The sequence below is a fragment of the Cryptotermes secundus genome, unplaced genomic scaffold (genome assembly GCF_002891405.2).
Source record: "Cryptotermes secundus unplaced genomic scaffold, Csec_1.0 scaffold70, whole genome shotgun sequence".
Taxonomy (NCBI): Eukaryota; Metazoa; Arthropoda; class Insecta; order Blattodea; family Kalotermitidae; genus Cryptotermes; species Cryptotermes secundus.
Window position 1 is genome coordinate 3,410,228 of NW_019734964.1, and position 21,064 is coordinate 3,431,291.

Here is a 21,064-nt window from a genome sequence, read left to right on the forward strand (position 1 = left end):
ACCCACGATCCCGTTTTCCAAGCGAGCGAAGACAGTACATGCCTTAGACCGCTCGGCTACTGTGACCGGCAGTGTATAAGAATAATATATAAGAATTCAGTTCGTACCTCACAGGAAACAGCCGAACCCACGATCCCGGTTTCCAAGCGAGCGAAGACAGTACATGCCTTAGACCGCTCGGCTACCGTGACCGGCAGACAATATGTATACTAAAGAATATTTCGCAGTAATGCTAGTGCTATAATTATATTTGAAATCTTTCTGTCATATGCATATATCAGTATGAGCATTGTGTGTTTTAATAACTGTAACAGAGGTAATTGTATTTTATTTTAAATACGCAATACATTTACGGGATTCCAAATAAGTATTTTCCTTGCTTAATATCAAAGGCCTACATGTGTGATTATAAAATTTATACTGGCACGTTGAGATGTGTGTAAAGATGATGTAATTTACATGATAAAAGTAAAGCTATTCCTCTAACAGGCCGTGACGGCTCATAGGGTTGTGAGACGCCGAGGATCCCACGTTTTGTCTAGAAACTCGGCTTATAGATGACGGTAAGATTGTCAGCCTTACGCACCGCCCGCCCTTTAACCCCCAGGAGGATTCCTGATACATATTTCTGTTAGATGCTGAGTCAACCATAGGGCTATAGTGCGGGTGGAAGGATTAGGTAAATTGAAAAATTCCTCATCTGGACTCGAGTCCGCGACCTTCCAGCTTGTAGCATAGTGCCTCAACCAACTACGCTACCACGTGCCCTTTATTTTACAAGAATCTAAACTAAACCAAGAAAATGACAACAAAGATGACCGAGGTCAGAACTCTGAACTATTGATTGTTCTTCAAGAAATCTGACTTAAGTATGTAACTGTGAACAAATGTGACCACATCGTGTGAACGAGCACAGACTAGCTGAGAGATACGCAGTAACACGCTAGTGACATATATGAAGGTAAAGTTGTCCTTGCACTTACCAAATTAAGCACTACGCCTTGGATCCACATTTTTATGATCTCGACATTAGCTGGAGGTGAATGGTCAGGTTCACGATCCGGCCGCTTTATCCCAGGGAAAATGCCCCCAGTTCCCATTGAATAGGTAGCTGGGTGAGCCCCAGAGCCGGTCTGGACGATATGGAGAAAAGAAAATTCTGACCCTACCGGGACTCGAACTCTGACCTTTCTATTGTCCAACACGTAGGTAGTCTGTATACCGACTGAGCTGCCCCGGCTCAGTGACATATATTACTGTACTAATTCTCGAAAAGACCTAACCAATTAGACAAATATCGAACATTTAATGAATGAAGTTATGACAGTTCTTGTCATTCTCAGAAATATAAAGCATTTGAAATTATCAACCAATCCATGAGCCTTGAGCACGCATTGATACTTTGTAAAGTTTCTATGCTATCACGAAGGATAGCCGCATTAGCAGAGCACAAGAGGTTTTCCAACTCCTGCCCTCTGGTTTTTCAACCTACGACCAGGGAAGCGTAGAAGCTTTATGTCTTCCATTGTTGTTTTTCTATCGTTTCGCGTCGATATCAGCGATGCCCGGAGTCTTGTCGTAAGTCACGTTGTTTACAATAGCCACCCTGAGCGCCCAGCATCGGCCAACATCCACTGTACAACTCCAGGAAACTAGCAAAGAGAGAGAAAACTGGGATGGATTGAACCCTTAACTGCGCCAGTCATAAGCATAGAGAGCCTCCTTTACACAGCATTGCATGAGATTAGTAGAACTGAAAGCGAATTTAAACTGATCATGAAGATATTACATGTAATCACACGTAATTTGTCTTTGTTCTTTTTACCATGTAGCGTTAAACCTAAAAGTTTTATATATAACTATATAAGATAGAATAAATAAAATTAATATAATAATATATTTACAGAACACACAGTCAAGAGAAATAAACGACATCTTCCACCATAAGGAGGAAAACAACATGACCAAATGTTGGCTCAGGATATTTTAACATAACTAATTTTTTACATACAAAATAAATTTTAATACAATTTTAAATACATAAGGAAGCTACTGTATGGAAAAGTGAACATCATATCGCGTGCAGTGGAAAATCCCAATCAGAATACCCAGCAAATACGCTTGAAAGAAACAGCATCATACGTAAATCTACACTTCAAGAAGCGTCATCTTAAGTGCCTAAGACAAACATCAAAACCAACCGTGAAAATAACAAAATTTATATAGTGAGCATTATTCATAGCTTAAGTGCATATTATTAAAACATCTTATGTGACAGTGTTTCCTGATCGTAGCGGTGCGCCCCTGAGGATGATTCTTTTGAATCGAAACATGTAAGGTGAATAAAGACTGAAGTGTTGTAAACTTGTATGTCACACTGGACTGAAAATTATCCACTTTGTAATTGATAGCGTGACGGACCAGAATGAGACAAATCAAACTACAACACATATACATATAAATCTCGACGCACTGCTGTGGAGCATATAACTTCGTGTCTCCTACTGGATCAAAAATGCAAATTAATTTGTTAATAATGTTGAGCTTATTGTTATAATGCTAATTTTATTAATCCAAAATATTATTTATGTGGGTATAGAGAGCCGTTATTTCGGTCTGTCTTGCCTGGAGCGCCCTGATGTTACATCTCAAACGCTTTGAAGGGAAATCAGAAATTAAACCTGAGGGCAATCTCTTTCACTGCGAAACTTTGAAGGTCAGTGTGTTCGTACTTGTTTATTTCTGAAACGTCTGTTCCACAATGATGGTCCAGTTACTACATAAGCTTCTGCGCAGTAGGCGTGTTCGGTTATTTTTATCCGCTCTGTTGCTTGTGTGCTTCAACAGAACTCGTTACGCCCAAGAAGTTTGCGCATAAGCTCTTGTGAATCTAGAATTGAATAGAATGCACGAGAAATCCGTAACCTCCTCGCCATGTTTCAACTATAACAACAAGTACACATAGCCCAACAGTAGTGGCTCGTTCTCACCCGATTTCTAATTATCTCGAAATCCACAAAACTTACGGAAGAAGTGTATTGGACATCAAGTACAGGTTATAGTTTTCGACTCATACTTACGTAACTACCTGTAACAAACAGCGGAGGCCCATAGGGTTGTGAGACTTCGAGGCTACCACATTTTCTCTAGACAATCGGCTCACAGATGACTGTAAGGTTGTCAGCCTTACGCCCCGGCCGCCCTTTACACACCAGAAAGATTCCTGGTACTCATTTCTGTTAGAGGCTGAGTCTACAGGGCCATAGTGCGGCTGGAAGGATTAGGTCCAATGACCTCATCGGGATTCGAACCCACGACCTTCCGGCTTATAGCATAGGCCTCAACCAACTACGCTATCGCGTGCCCCTACCACTTTCGTACCAAGCATTTGTCGCGCCGGCATTAGGCGAGCGGAAATGCGGTTAGGAAGAAATATAAAAGTGCTCGTTGTTAACCTTGGGGTTTAACCAAAATACAAATGTTTCGTGTTTTGTCATGTGTTCCGCAAGAGTTACGTGTGGGTCAAAATTTTTCTAGGGACATTTCCTTCTAAGCGTTCAAGGAATCTCGCGGAGTCCGTAGGCATACATTTCTAGGCACCATGTGCATGTAAATTGTTTGTAAAATAGAGTCACCTGTATGTGTGGCTATAGACGAGGTTTCGTTTTGTGAATAGATTTATTGACCACTTACAGGTCGTAAATACAAATAACTACCTCTAATATTATCGCTATTTCCACACTTACATTTCACTAGAGCACACAGTATATTGTTCTCAGTCTGTTACTAAACGTTTCCAAGAGAGAGAGAGAGAGTCAGAGTTACTTTAGGACTGGAGGTTTACCACCAATCGGTTCGTCTTGGCGACAATCCCCTTGAGACTCACGATCAGTAACTTTTTTTCAACTAAACGCTTGCGGTCATAGTCCTTATGTAACATCCTCTCTGACGAGAGGATGGGTCTGTTATTTACAATTCCTGTTGGTTTCGCCAGCACAATCATCTCAAGTCCGAGTCCCGTGGGACTAATTACCATATTTTGTTATCTCAGATTCGAGACTCCCACAACCTGGAGGGCCAAGTCCCATATTTTTATCCCCGAGGAACCGGGTGGGCCAGTTATACCCCGAGACGCTGCATTCTTTTCGTCTCCTCCTACGATTCACAGGGCTACGCTGGAAGTATCTGAACCCCCTCCACACAGGCTGTAACCCAGCTGACTAAGTCATATTGCGACTGACGGTCAGTCAGTCAGTAAGTCTTGGTATCGAGCACCATCCTGGGGCTCATTATCAGATGTTTATTACTCCTCGACAGTTACGGTCTTGTTTCTGTGGGGCGCCCTCTCTGACGAGAGGACGGGTCTGTCTCTTCTATATGCTGCTGGCCCTTACCAGCGCAGTGTTTCTCGGGTCCGAGTCTCTTGGGACTTGCTACCATATTTTACTGTCTCAGATTTGAGGCTTCCCTTTTCGTCGCCTCCTACGACTCGCAGGGTCACAGTGGAGGTATTCAACCCCGACTCCACACGGGGGAACTAAGCTGACTAAGTTCCAAACCTCCCCATTATAACAACTCAGCACGGACCACATAGAAAACACAATTCTGTTGTTGCGTGTTTTATGTTGCGGGCGTTTCCTAGCAACGGGTATGTACGCCACAGTCTCTTTTCAGTGTCATGATCTACATATGTTTTAATGAACAGAGATTCCTGGTGGATACATCGACGTTAACGCAGTCTCTTTTGGAGTTCAGATTGTCACGGCGATGACTATGAAGAGTAAGATCTTCTGGAAAGTGGCAGTGTCAAGTCTGAAAATTACTGACGTTTCGGGGAAACATCGTTAAACTTTCACCTGACTGCAAGGCTTCACGTTCCAGACAACATTATCCTTCACAATCTTTACTTTTCGCGATCAGAATTTAAATTCTGGATTTAGGTCATTAATTACATATTAATTGTAATAGAAAGCCATGTTCAGGCTGTTAATTTATACGTTGTTGACAATAAAATCTCCTTCAAGTTTTTCTTTACCTCGTAAAGCGTGTTGGAATTGCGACGGTGTTTTCGTTTCGTCTGAGGCCACAGCTGAATTCGTAACAATTCTGTCTCTTGAAGGCTTATCGGATTCTGTCGATGTTCCTGTGTTCCTATTGGCTCGGTTCCCTGAAAATACATATTTATGCCGTTTTTCTTACAACCCTCCCTTTTCACGTTACTTCCTTTGCTGTAAAGTTGCATAATTTGACCCTGTGAATCTCCTTTTTAGATATGGTTTAGACAATGCGCTCCAGCTATTCATGGAATTGTACCTCTACTCCTTCCTACTGTTCAGGCGTGATGCCTCAGTAGACACAGAAATACATTTGACGCAGTCAGTTGATGGATATTTAGACATAGAAACAACGAGTACGTCCGGAGTCGCTTGTATGAATGAGGCAACATGTAATTTTGTCACGTACGTCCTATATGAGTCTGTGGGTGTTTGTGTGTCCCGGAATTAGGAGAGAAGATGCAGTCGCTATCACAAATGAGGTTCCCGCTGAGTACATTGGTATTCAGTTACAGCCCGTCTGTGTTTGAGAAGACATTGAGTTTAATGGCAAAACGTTTTTTAAAACAAATGTAAAATGTTCTGCCAGCAAATGCTCTGAACACTCAAGGACTCATAAAAAGTAGCAGACTTATCATGCTCCAACGTCTATTATCAGAACAAAGATGCGATATCCCTCAGCTTAATTAAGCACCACTGCGTGAAGACTTATTGTGGAGTGGATGTATAGCTCAACATTTCCTAACCACTATAAAGGATAAGGGTGATTGTTCTTCTCCACTATCTTGCAGCTTTGCCATCGGGGAAACTGCTCCCGGCATATGTCGTGTAGGAGGCTGGGTGAGCCCAAGAATCAATTTGGATATCCTGGATAACAATTTCCTATCCCTGTTGGGAATCGAAACTAGACTTCTCAGATATCCAACTCATAGCCCAGTTGCTTTACCGACTGAGTTATTACCATTTTTAAATACTTCATCTGACTCATACTAGTCAGAAATTTTACTCAAGCTTTTCCGGGACCTCTTTTCTTTTGGGAAAACATTCAGTTTCCATGCCATATGAAGCCTCATTGCATTGTTGCTTCGTATCTTCATCAGAGTAATGTGTGTGTTGGAGATATTCATGCCGATTGGTTCTTCCCCTCTCAAAATGTACTTAGTTCTTGAATTTGTATTCTTGCTTAGCGATACATACACCGGTATTGACTTCAAAGTGCACGGGATTCTCACTTGTAACGTCACGTAGTTGCGCAACAGATCCGACACATCGGAGGAATATATGAATTGCATCTAGAGAAGAGTAAACCAAGTAAGAAACCGGCAAAGTCATGCGTCAAATAGATCTCTGCTTGACCCCATCTTCTTCCTCATTTCTTAGCATAGTGTTTGACCCTGAAGTTGGGGACTAATATTCCTCCGAATTGTCAGGAATTTTCGCAATTACACGGCGCTACACTACATAAAACCATAAAACAAACTCCGTAGCTTGTAGTCTGCAAGCGAACTATACCGACCGAGTGACCACCGCTTGTCGGCGAAGTTAGTGTCAATCTTTGAGGATAGAGAGTGTCACGTGGTCAGAGCAACGGCTCCCCACTGCCTTTAATCTCGGTTTTATAGACCGGAGCCGCTTTCTCCTTGAAATAACTCATCAGTTGTCCTCACAAGGCTGAGTGGACCCCGTTTCAGACCCACTACTCAGAAAATCTGATAGCGCCGGGAATAGAACCCGGGACCTCTGGATTTATAGCAAGGAACTCTGACCACTAGATCACAGGGGCGGTACAGGAGACCACACTCTTTTTAAATAATACTAGTTAATGAAAATGAAATGTCACAAACTCAAGGGACATAACATAGTGGCAAATCAGTCTGAGACTTTAATGATAATCCCGCTGGCCTTAGTTTTATTTGATTTTATACATATACATCACTTTTCAGTAATTTTCTTGTTTTTCGAAGATGGTATTTTTTTTATCAGCCTTAACACACGTTCTTGATGTTGGTGTTATGGAGAGGAAGCTGGTACGAACGTGAGGTGGTCTCTGATGATACGAAATTCAAATTTTCCAGAAGCAATGAGTGGGAACATGCAAGTAGGCACGTGGATGGACAGACTCACACACGGACATGGTATTGCCATAAGTCTGTGTTGCTTTAGAAACAACTAAATTATAATGTAAATTAAAGGGTTTTGTAGCAAATCGCTTGTACGAGTTTATGTAACATTTGGACTTACATGTTATTGTTGTCTGTATGCCCGCTAGTTACAGTTCTGAAGCCGGAGATATTACGCGTGCCACGAGCATTAATTACCAGTTAATTTGCATTTCGCCTACGATGTGTATATATGCGTTTAATGTGGGTTCGAACAATAAAAACAGTTATTCATTTTTTCCCTGGTGGGTTCTGATAACAGAACGCCTCTGTGGTCTAGTGGTCAGAGTTCCTGGCTACAAATCCAGAGGCCTGGGTTCAATTACCGGCGCTACTGGATTTCTTCCTGAGAAGTAATGGGTCTGAAACGGGGTCCACTCAGCCTCGTGATGATAATTGAGGAGTTATGTCAAGGAAATATCGGCTCCGGTCTAGAAAACCGAAATTGACGGTCGTGAGTATTCGTTGGGCTGACCACGCGACACCCTCTATCCGCTGAAGTTGGCACTAAACTTCGCCGACAAGCGGCGGTCGCTCGGTCGATATACTTCGCTTGCGGACTGAAGCCACGGAGTTTGTTTGGGTTCTAATAACCATAAAGAAATGCGTTTTGTTCACTTTTTACTCTTTTGGAGCTCTGAATTTTCTACTCCTGTTCATAGCGTCTAATGAGGAGACATGAGTCTGCTTATATACCAGCCGGAATATACTCGTATCAAAGATTAATCGGTTGTATCTTATTTTAAGTTATCTTAAAATGTTCCTAGAATCTTCGCAAGAAGCTGAGTTGTCAAGGAGGAGATTAGGAGGCAGGACCACTCAAATAGAAAGCAAGTGTGGCTAAGTAACCAATGAAAAACTGGGTGTATTTTTACACTGACTCATGAATCGCTTCTAGATCATTTAAAAGCAATACATCAGGCAGAACCTTGGAATGTCAGTTGTGATATGAACAGAACAGTCGGTTCACATTCTTCCATAGAAAATAAATAAACAGGGCAACATTCACTGCCTAGTCTCCCTCGTTTACGTTTTATATAGGACTGATACATTGTGGAATGCTGGATGTGGTGATGATTATGCATGATAAATCCTCAGATCAGTACTAATATATCACTGTCTACATTGTTTTGAACTCGGTTGCTAAGCGGTCAGGAATGTTCCTGAAGTAATGGAACTGACATATGTATATAGATGTCTCTAGTTGTCAAACTAATGGAATACAATATTAATAGACCTCTCTGTCTGCGTTGAAATTTTAGTAATCAAAGTGTTGGACATTGTGGCCTTTAATACACCACCCATACAATCAAATATCTTACCGTACAAATTTAAATTTGAAATTACAAGGATATAACATATTATTATAATTATATAAAGATGAAGAAAGCAGTCTTCTGGGATTTGGCACAGTGTATATGTGGTGTTAACCGACGTTTCGGAGGAACGTATCGCCTCCATCTTCAGGGTAGAAGAAAAAATATAAGAAATCTGCAAGCGGAGAGACNATCTAAAGATGTTTGTAATAACAATGTAAGAATTTATCAGCATCACAAAAGGATATTTCTTGCTGTTTTCCGTGGTTTTACTCAGATCTTTATATGACTGTCTTGAAAAGGCGTCACTTTCTGAGACTACAGCACCGTTATTATTTAAATACCTTCCGATAAAGAATTTATTCTGTGGAATTTTTCTAGACATGAACAGTAACAGTTTTTACAGTCTACTGTATCTGGCTGACCCTGACCACGGAGCATCTGTGTTTATTTGTTCTATATTCTGGTTTTACGACACTGTACTTCATGCTGAGGATATAAGATGTGATCTGTTTACGGGAAGATTACGTATGTGCGGTTAATTGAGTAGGTCTTAGGAGATCGCGGTTGTACCTTCAAGATGTTACACTGGAATCCTGATGCGGGAATAACACAGGAAAATCAGAAGGGAAAAACTCAGGACTTCCAGTGACCGCTTCGAGTATCGAGCCAAGTAACTGCCGGATATAAGCTGGACCAATTAGTGTATAATTTTCCTTGGTTTCTTTTCTTATTATTTTCCCCATTTCCTTCTCTCTTCCTCTCTTCAGTTCGTTTTTCTTCCATTTATTATTTCTTTCTTACTCTCTGTTTTCATTCATAACGAACTGTCTAACGCCATGGACCTGATCCCTTGTGAAGTCGCCAGTCGTGAAGCTACTCAAGAATTTCCCAACATTTTATGGAACCCGCTATATTCACCCACCCACATCTTGGTCTACCTAGAGGCTCTTTTTTTTTCCGGTATCCCACAAATATCATCTTCCCTATTCCTACTATATTCCCTGCCCATCACATCCTCCTTGACTTGATCATTTTAATTATATTCGAAGAGAAGTACAAGCTATGAAGCTCCTCGTTATGCAGTTTTCTCCAACCTCCTGTCACTTCATCTCTCTTCGGCCCAAATATTCTCCTCAACACCCTGTTCTCAAATACCCCCAGTCTATGAAGAAAGCAGTCTTCTGGGGTGTGGCGCCGTGTAGATGTGGTGTTAACCGACGTTTCGGAGGAAGGTATCGCCTCTATCTTCAGGCTAGAAGCAAAAATAACGTCGGTTAACACCACATCTGCATGGCGCCACATCCAAGAAGACTGCTTTCTTCATAGTCACCGCCCTGAAAACCTCAAATCTTACACCCTCAGTCTGTGTTCCTCCCTCAAGGTCAGAGATCAAGTTTCACACCAATTCAGAACAACAGGCAAAATAATAGTTTTGTATATTATAAGTTTTAAGTTTTTAGAAAACTGGCGAGAAGACAAAAGGTTCTGGACTGAATGGTAGCAAGCGTTACCCGAGTTCAGTCTCCTCTTAATTTCCTCCTGAATCCGTCTTGATTTGTTATCGTCATTCCCAAATATCTGAACTGTGCCACATTTTCAAATCTTCTATTTCTTATCTTATGTCAATGTTTCGCCCTGCATTTTGGTGACGAGACAGCAACATATACTTAGTTTTCTCTGTGTTTACTTCTAGACTGACCTCCTTACTTGCGTCAGTTGAAGTTTATATGTTTTTCTTTATGATATCTATATTATCACCCAGTAAATCCATATCATCAGCATAGACCAACAGCTGATGTGTTCCGTTTAATTTCAGTCACACCTGGTTCGCCTGGACCTTCCTAATGGCATATACTAAAGTAAAGTTGAAAAAACAGTGTTCATAAAGCATCTCCTTTCTTTTAAACATATATTAATCAGTTTAACTAGATTCATGGATATCCCAAACTCAATATCTCGCATAATCCGGGTAATCAGTTCCGCCAATATCCCGGACTGTTTGAAACCGGACTAATCGATGAAATAAATATATACAAAAATGATAATTGGTTAAAAAAGTTCTCCGTTTCTCAATAAATAAAACGCAATTAATAAATTCAAATGTCTTTATTAGAAATAATTTAAAAAAATAATGTTTTCGCAATTCATTTTTTATTCTCTAAAAATTGCAATATTGATGTCTGCACATTTTTCTTCTTTAGCCTTTTCTCTTCATACATTTCTTCGTAGCAACGAATTGCATTGTTTATCGTTCGGCGAATTGTAAGGCTACGTTCAATATTGGGATCAACTTCCATAAAATGTTCTGACAAGGTTTCAACCTTTCCAAGAATTTTTATTGTTGTTCAGCTGTTAATTCTCGTGCAGGCATTTCAGCACAGTCGTCATTGTCTAAGTTGTCCTCCAGTTCTTCATAAGCCCGTTGTTCATCTATGTTAATAAGTGTTCCGTTATCTAGTTCATAAGTGTTCGATTTGATGCACTCAGTTACGTTGACGGAATCTAACTCATTGAAACCAAGTTGCTGTCCAGTTTCCACTATGTTATTAGTGACTTCAGCAAAATGAGTTTCAAAACCAATGAAATCATGTGCACGGTGTGATATGATATGTTTCCATACTGCCCTCATATTGCTTGCCGTTAATTCATGCCATGCTTCGCCTATAGTTTCGTTAACGTTTCTGATGTAGCTCTTCAGAATTTCCGTTAAAGTAGTGCTCCCCCCACCTCCTGCAGCGATAGCTGTCAGAGCTCAAGAATGAACGACCCGAGCATAGGTACGTACATACACAACTGGGAACCCCAGAAAATATTGAAATATGTATCGTATCGCATAACTTTAAAAGCACATAAAAATAAACCGCAAAAAAAAGAGACTTGACTGTATAAAAGGAAAAAAACCGATCATTTATGTATTAAAAATAATTTTGTGTACTAATATTTTATAATTTATTTTTATTTTGCTCAATTAAAATTTAGTTTGTCTTGAAATTTTCAAACATGACTATAGTTAATCCGGACTGATCGAAGCCGGACTATGCGAGGTATTGCTAGTGTAAATTACTTCCCTCCTAGCAGAATCATAGGCTTTCTTGAAGTCTACAAACAGCTGATGTACTGTCTCATTGTGCTCCCACTTTTCTCTAGTATCTGACGAATGCAAAAGATCTGATCAGTATCTCTTTTCAATAATACCTTTCTTATTTCTTATATTTTCCTTCTTTTTCTTTTTTATCTTCACTTTTTTTCCGTCTTCTTTCCTTCTTCTCTTAATTTCTTTCTTTCGTCTCTCCTTACTTTGTTTCCTTACAATTCTTCTTGCCTTCTTCTGTTACGTTCTTTATCTGTCTCTCTTCCTTTATTTCTCACTTCTTATAGTGAGCCTGCAGTTCAATCTGTTACACAGTTCTTTGAACAAAGACAAAATAACAAGCCATTAAAACACAGAACTAGAGGTGATATATAAAGTTAAGGGTGAACAGAGTGACGAAAGCTCTGTTTCCTTCCAGGCGCCTCACTAATTACAGCGATTGTACCATAACAACGAGACGAGAGTTTCTTTCTAATAAGGTTTCTGATAAGGTTTTCCGTCAGGAAGATTGCCACCTTGTGCTGTCATTATCAGAACCTCCGCCTCAGCCCAGGGTGGCGATAACTGTTTGTTCGTCAACCTCCCTAAGCAATTTCATTACAGGGTCCCGAAGCCACAAAGTTAACAGTAAAAGCGGTTTATCTCTCTATAAAAGTGTCGGTACATTCTGTCCCATTATTTCACTTTCTGAAAGGTTTTAATTTTACGCAGGAAATGACTTCTAAAGTGATCATTTTGGCTTATTTCCTGTAACGTCAAGGAGAGACTAAGGAAATTAACTTAAAATTCCGGTTTGGAATAGCATACTCTTATTTCTAGCCGGGATTAACAATCGGTTACCTCCCAAGTATTAATATCACCATCAACAAATCTATGAATTTGAATTTTAAGGACAAATAAAACGTATTTTGAGTCAAAATTCCAAGTAACAGTAACAGTATCTCGTGAGAAGGTAAAATTATATCAGAACTCATTAAGATATCCAGCGTTAGAGATATAATTTTGAATCACTTGATTATACCGGAGACTCCCTCTGTGGTGTAGTGGTCAGCGTTCCTGGCTACAAATCCAGAGATCTCTAGTTCGATTCCAGGCGCTACCAGATTTTCTGTGTAGTGGTTCTGGAACGGGGTCCTCGTGAGGATAATTGAGGAGTTCTTTCAAGGAAATAGCGGCTCCGGTCTACAAACCCTAAATTAACAGCCGTGGGAATTCGTTGCGCTGACAATGCGACACCCTCTATCCTCTAAAGTTAGCACTAACTTCGCGGATGAGAGGCTGTCGCTAGGTCGATATAGTTCGCCTGCGGACTACAGGCCACGGAGTTTGTTTTGTTTGTTGATTGTGCCAGAATAATGGCATTCAAACATTCGGGAGTAAGTCTGCATAGTTGTGGAGCTCAAGATTTATTTAATGGGACAACGTATTCGAAACCCAGTATGGTATACTACCGGTTATTTTCCAGAGTTCCTTCACCTCCTTTAACCTAATTCCAAGAAATACAGAATAGGCCACGGTCGCCTTATTTCTCACTCAGTGTTCATGTTGACTTATCTTCCACCCTTCAGACGTCGTGGTCGAGTGGTCGGCACTTCTGTTTCGCATTCAGCATGTCCCATGTTCAGATCTCAGCCACTCCAGAGAAGTACCGGTTTAGTGCCGGTAACTGAAGTTAGATGAAAACCGCTTCGTTCCATATACGTAGTTCCCAGTTCTCTCCTCGCTACTCACCATTCGGCGCTGTAAAGGTAGAATTGTCCCTGTGCCTAATTAATTATACATTGCGCCATGAAGGCGTATGGTGGAATGGATGTATAGATCCGCATTTTCTTGACCTCGGCACTAGTTGGAGGTGAGTGGTCAGCTTCACGCCCCGGTCACTTTACCCCCGGGGAAAGAGTCTCCGGTACCCACTGGAGAGGAAATTGGTTGGGCCCCAGAGCCCCTTTGGACGACGTGGAGAAGAGAAAATTCTTGACCCTACAGAACTCGAACTCCGATCCCGCGGTCGTCCAGTCCGTAGCCAGTCGCTGTACCGACTGAGCTATCCCGGCTGTATATTCATGTGCAATTCGAAACCTCTACAGCTGATATATCGGCGTTACAGCATCAATCAAGAGGTCAATATGCTGTGTCCACCGGACAGGAAGGTCTAGAGGTAACGCTCTGAATTAATATTGAATAAGTGCTGGGTTCGAATCCTGGTCGGGACACCGTCTGTCCAGGCTGACTTTTTTCTTCGTTTTGCTTAGTCCCTTCAGGAAATGCTGGGATAGTTCCGCAATTATTCCATAATCGCTTCCTTTCAAATTCCTTTCTTTTCATCAGTGATCACCTCACCCATCGTTACGTGTCTGTACTGAAAGCCTAGGGAGAACATTCTGTTCTTCCACAGTTTATATTGCCCCTTGCTAAAACAATAAACACACGTAAAGGATAGCTATCGCATCAGTGAATTAAAGCTGAAAGCTTCCTAAAATTGACACAGCCATGCCTGAGGAAACATAAGCATGTTTTGACTCTGCTGTTACCTTAGCTTACATTAAGTGTCCTCATTCAGTGTCTAGTGACAGTTGAATAATATCCCGTTATAAATCATGTCTAGCTTGTCAATCATTTGCTGTAAACCTCAGTAATATAAACGGATTGACGAATCATATATTTTTACGCGCTGTGATTTCGTTGCAGAGAGGGAAGGGCGGTTCAAGTTACCGTTTTCTAAGCAGCTCCTACCCTTATCTCAAGGATGATGATCAGTACATGAATGTCGCATCGTGGACACTTCAGCGTTATTGGTAAGTTTTTAATAATTATATGTAAATGGAGACAGACAGCGAAATAAACATAGAGCCTAGTCTTCTTTGACAAAAATTTATTTATTTCGTTGGCTATTTAACGATGCTGTAAGCGTCAAGAATTAATATCATCAATAATATGATGATTAATTATAAAACATCGAAGCACTCACAGAAAACCCACAACTTTGTCCACAAAAATCACACATAACCGAATCTGTAATCGAACCTAAGTCACTTTGGTACTATGATACTCATTTAGCTAGTCAAGAAAGTCACTGCCCTGCAAGTGCAATTACTGTAAATTTCTTCATATGTTTTTTCGTTGAAGGATTAGGTTGCCTGGCTTACCCCACTCGGAATTAATTAATTATGAAATTATGAATCTTGCAGACAACTGGTAAGACTCCTTGGAAAGAGGATCAGTCGGTCGTAAGATCGCCACGTGTTCAGGGCAACAAAAATGCAGAAAAAGAACGCAACACATGTATGAGTCGAGTGGGGTTCGAACCCGCCGTTCTAGTGTCGAGCGGGCGAAGATATTTCGTGACCTAGATCACTCAGATCGGCAATTTGTATGATTTGTAGCAATATAATTTCAAATTGTATTGATCTAAAAAATGTTATTCAATTCTTTATATTTGCTTAATCGTATATTGTTTACCGTTCCGAAGCAGGTAGTTAATCTAAATTATGTTTAAAAATTCAGTCCCTACGTTTTACAAAACACTATGTGTTTCTATTATAAATATCAGTGGATTTATGCTGTGTAGGAAAATAATTGTTTATTGTGAAAACCCTTCGCAATGCATACATGCGCAGTGGGAAAAATTAGAGGATTTCACTGTTACATATTTATTTAATTTATGATTTTTAATGACAGTCTCAGTATCTCAGAGTGTATAATGTCGAACTGCAGGATGATAACTGAGCAATGACTTTTAACGAATGTTGCCTAATTAGAGGCAGTGTCTGCTCATTTGCCTGGTGGAACTGACGTAATCGCGAGGCACCTCAGCATAATCTGTGACTCGGCCGATATTCGAAGCGGATACCCTCAGAATAGAAGTCAGAGGCTATACGGTAATTTCAGTTATTAAAGTATGTGATAACTATGTAGTTACCACTCTGTTTTAAAGTTTTAAGGACCCCGTTTCGTTTGTGTCGCTTGATTGTGAATGATGAAAAACTGTGTAAGATGTCGCCCATTTCAAAATACTATCCCAGAATCTCTCTTGAGAGTCTGAAGGAAGCCATGAAGCCTCAGGACAGCTGATCTCCGAACCGAGTTTCGAATCTATATCTCCCTAATACGAGTCATTTTTACTTAACATTTAAAAATTAATTTAGTTTCATGAATCTGGGTTAAGAGTAGCAGCTGTGAATGATGGAAAACCGTTTCTTTCGCTGTCCAGATATTTGATGCGCTGTATGACGTGGGTAAGCGTTGTCGCCTCTTGTACTTCGTGCGCATGTGCACATTCGACATGTCAAATGGAGGGTATCACTTAATTACGTTGACAGCAGACAAAGGCAGCCGCAGACGGAAGGGCTTGAATTTCTCGTATCTTCATGAAGCTTCTATCTTCTCTGTTCTCATTTAATTTTAAGAGGGCTTAAACAGTTGCTTCGTGATTTTAATATGTCACGTTTTCGTGTTACGCAATTTAATGTTATCAGAATTAATCTGTCTCCTTGCAAATATTTAAGCTACGATAACCTAAGACTAACAAATGGTGAATTTATTTAAAGCTTAACTTTCCTTTTTGCACTAAGAATTTAAGACATAAACTGATAATACAGTATGAATTCAGGCAATGCGTCTTTTTCGCTGTGTTATGCAGTGTTGTACTATCCCAAACTCCTGACACCATTGTTAAAAGTGTGGTCTGTTATCCTACCCCAACTGCTATGACTTGCTTTTACGCTTTCGGGTGGCAGTCTGTGTTGCGTCAACCGTCCTGGAAACCACTACCCACTTAAAGGTGCAGTGTGGACTGGGGGAATTCTTCAAGGAGGAGGTTCAGAGTTCATGGTTCAGCCTCTCTGGCTGTTGCTTCACTTTAAAAAAATATTACATATGTGTTTCTACCAATCTTTTGTGCATACTTTGGATCTGACACTGCATTCACCTCTGTTATAAGCACCCTGCACATACCCCATGGAAAACACTGTCTCTATTGCTGCTAGCGTCACCGCTTAAGAGAAAGTGTGTTTACCGAGTCGTTGCTTAGAAGCGGGTTGCATAACCCCGTTGTTCCACCGCTGCTGGGCGCGGACGACGTGGAAAACACAGCCTCGTTTATTTTTGCGTGTTGGACCTTATTTACAGAGCTGTTGCCTGGCAACGGGTTACAGTATTACAGTTACAGTATTATCCTCTAATATACAACTATGTATATCAAGCTGTCTCTTCCCTGAATTTTTCCTGAATAAGATTTTGTATGCAATACTTCCATGCTTGATTCAAGTCCCAGCCTCGTCGTCCTTCTTGGTTTGACCACGTTATGTAGAGTATAAATTATGACGCTCTAAATTATGTAATTTTGTCCAACTTCCTGCTGCTTACTCTCAAGACATTATTACTATATCTAGTGTAACATCTGTGCTACAGAACAGCTTTGGACCTGTGAGTCTGCCTTTAAAATTACGTAGTAATGCGCATCAGTTCCTATGTTTCGCCTTATTCCCTGGCTTTGCGGTCCTCTAAGAACCTTGGCCTCCTTCATGACAGATGCCCATTAATCATCCATCCGGGACCCGTTATGTTTCTTAGCATGTATTGCTTTCCCACTGGCTCTTAGCTTCACAGACAACACACGACTTGAGAGAACATGGCTCTGTCCTTCGGCCTGACTGGCATGGTATCTCTACCGGTAACCTACCCTCCGGGGATCTATCATAGCTTTGCTTGTGGTCAGAACTCTGAAATATACAAAACACATTAAGGGGAGGTGGTGATCCTTGTCTTAGCAAAGTTACTTTTAACATATTAAGGTACGTTTCTCTGAACTGTGGAAAACTTCGCAACCTGAAATTCAGTACATCGGTATGGGTTTTCTGTAACTTCTGACCTATTTTTGTGCGTCTGACACATAAAATTATGAAGGTAACAGTATTATTATTGAAAATGTTAAAAGAATTTTTATCTGTTGGAAAAAATTTAATAAATTTATTTACAAATATATCACTACGGGTATGAGAAGTCAGTAGGTACAGAAAATTCTCATCTTCGTGCCAAATTTCTGGAATGTGCAATTTGAGGTTGCTCAGAAAGTTCACGTTAACTTAACGAAATGAACATTCTTGAGACAGGGCTTACCACCTTCTCTCAATGCGAAAACCCAGAAGGAGAATAGAGTTTAATGTACCTCAAATAACATCTTTCAATTGAGTTCGTATTGCTTTGTCTATGATTGCTTAACGAACTGTCTATTTTATGAAAAATTGATGCAACGCGTAGCCTTTAAGTGCTACATCTGCTGAGGACATCCGTAACCCAACTTCAGCACGTCCATTGTTGTACAACACATTGGCACGTACCAACTCAGCTCCGGGCAAGAGGAATTTGTTGAAATATATTACAAAATATTAAAGTTTATAAAAAAACTTCGTGGCTTTGGTCCGCAAGTGAACTATACCGATACGAGTGACCGCTGCTTGTCGGCGAAGTTAGTGCCAATTTTAGCGGGTAGAGGGTGTCGCGTGGCGAGAGCAACAAAATCCCACGGCCGTTAATTTTCTGTTTTCTAGACCGGAGTTTGTAGAGAAATGAATTGAGATAAGCACGGCATAGTACGCACCCATCATAACGTCCATACAAGGAAGCGCACACGATGTAATTAAGGGCCACGAGTACCACACCATTTTATATCGATGAACTAGCGAATGGTAGCACTACACATAACAACATAACACACATATATTTACATATCATACCCCTGGACACTATGACCCTTCACATGTGGAGGCTTAACAGCATAGATACGCGAACTACATAACGATGTAGCTGAACCCTGCCTTGGGTACTGTAATTTAGAAACGTGGTATGTAACATTTTAAATAATTTTTACAATTTAATAACCTTTAATAATAATACATCTTTAATATTTTAATCCAAAGTCAATATACTTACATATTTTTAATATATCCTTGATATATAGGTACACATACTTAATTTCAATATTTATATTTAACTCGAGGCACGTAAATTCTCTATCATAGACCATGACACGTTGTACCAAATATGGATCCATATTGGGAGTTCTTGGCCAGCCGACCTGAGAGAGGGTTAACGAGGACTTATCTCTGGATAAGCCCTCTCCACGTCACGAAGAATAATACAGCAAATTAGCTTATAGAATCAAATGTAATTTTGATTGCTAATATTATGTAAATAAAAAAAATATTGGGCGTTCAGTGACCCTAGACGTATTCTTGTATCACTGCCTGATGATGGTCCTATGAGGCCGAAACATGTAGCGGGAAATAAATATTCAATTGTAAAGTAATGATTGATTATATATCACTTTGTTGTGGTAGCGGATAACCTAATCATATAGAATTAATTAGGGGTTCAATTGGATAACGTTAATGGAGCAGCAGTTTATGCAGTAGTGTACGCCATATCTTAACATATTGTGACATGTTGATCCCTACCTCCCCAGCTGCACGTAGCGGTAACGTAGCGCTCGCGTAATAGGCGAGTAATCACCCCGCAACTCTTCCCGCGGTGACGTCACGAGCGGAGCCGAAGTGAGCCGAGCGGAGCCGACGTTAGCCGAGTCCTAGCATCCTGGTCGCTATGCAATATTGTTTAGATACAAAGTGCTTGAGGCAGGATTTGTAGTGTAGGGTGTGAGCTTTCCACGATGATGGTTAGGGAGGGTGAGGTGCAAGTAGCCAAGTAAATGTTTACCCTGAAAGAGGAGACAGCGCTTTAAATCTTCTACTTTCCTCCGAATCGTCGGTAAAGAACTTGCGATACATATGGCGTTATATCTTCACGATTTTTAATCGCTATGCGTTACTTTGTAGAGTCTGTAAATTCATATTTTAGCATATAGAGTCGTTACTATGCAGCGGTCGCGAGATAAGCAAATATACCAGAGCCGTTTCTAGACAACGATTCCTAAACTCGTTCCCGCTGCAACGGATACGCATGCAACAATAGAGGTAGAGTTGGAAAAGATGTTTTCTACCCGGTGAGTAAAAAAGGGGTGGAGGCGTGGTCGAAAGGCTCCACCATATCCCTGCGAGCCATAGGAGGCGACGAGAAGTCTCGAATGTGAGACAGTAATAATGGCCATGTGTCCCACGGGACTCGGACCCGGGAATTACTCTGCTGGCGAAGGACACCAGAACATGTAAACATCAGTCCCGCCCTCTCGTCAGAGAGAGCGCACCACGTCAACAAATCCGCAGCTATCTGACAATAACGTAAATCTGGCCGTAAGCCCCAGATGTGTGCTTTATTCCGGGATAGACTGGCCGACCGACCGTCGGTCTAACATAAGACAGACTCAAGAATAGTTCAGTTGGAAGGGAGCCGCTGTTCATAAAGGACTTGAGGCCGGAAGCAGAGGAATAACCATTATTAAAACCGTTACCCGGCAAATACAAGTGAAGGCACTGAGGGTTCGAAAAGGCCTAGTGTGTGAACTGTAATCAGCGAGTAATCAGTGTAATTACGAGTTGTGTGTTAAAGTGGTCAATAAATCCAGGAAACAACCCCAAACCCCGTCTGTAGTCACTCCATACATGTGGCAATATTTTAGTCGGTGACAAAGGGATATGATAGTAAATTCTCTGTTTATACATCTAAGAAATGAAGCTATGTGGCCTTCTCTTGTAATAATTCTCAGCATCTTAATACAGACAACTCTCATTCTTCTCTATGAGCTGCATAGCTGAGTCCGGAAAACGGGAAATCGGACGTAGCATGAAGCTAACCATTCACCTCCGTCTATAGCCGAGGAATACATAAGTTAATATTTACCTCCAACTGCCCCAAACGCATTGTTGGTATGATATTTAAGCACGCGGTCAACCTGACCTATCGATGTTCGAAATGAATTCATCACAGCGGCTGCTAGGAAGCGTTATACATTCTGGAATATAACGCCATGTAATTTAGTGAGTTGTCCGACGTTTCGGAGAAACAGATCTCCATCTTCAGCATAGAATTGTAATCAAAGGAAGAAACTAGCTTGAAACTGGCAGCAAATATAGTTTACGTTGTATTCCAAAAGTTCCTGGCTACAGAGTCAGAGTCCCGGGTCCGATTCCCGGCACTACTAGATTTTTCTGAGAAGTAGTGGGCCTGAAACGGGGTACACTCAGCCTCATGATGATAATTGAGTAGTTATTTCAAGAAAATAGCGGCTCCGGTCTAGAAAACCGAAATTAACGGCTGCGGGAATTTGTTGCGCTGACCACGCGACACCCTCTATCCGCAAAAGTTGGCACTAAACTTCGCCGACAAGCGGCGGTCGCTCGGTCGGTATAGTTCGCATGCGGACTAAAATCACAGAGTTTGTTATTTTGTTTATTCCAAAAGTTATAGCTCTTTGAGTTGTTTTGTTTTCCGAAGCTGTGACACTGTTCCTTTTATATCCTTCTGTGCATCACACGTATAGCACGTAAT

At 40.9% G+C, this 21,064-nt stretch overlaps 1 protein-coding gene across 2 annotated transcripts in view; it reads left to right on the forward strand.

Annotated features, from left to right (window-relative positions):
* LOC111869049 (neuropeptide CCHamide-1 receptor) overlaps positions 1-21,064 on the forward strand; it is a 324,526-nt gene that overhangs the window by 252,962 nt on the left and 50,500 nt on the right. For both annotated transcript variants that reach the window (XM_033753263.1, XM_023860247.2), the window contains one exon: positions 14,312-14,418. The gene's annotated coding sequence lies outside the window, so the exon portion shown is untranslated. The remainder of the gene's footprint in view (positions 1-14,311; positions 14,419-21,064) is intronic.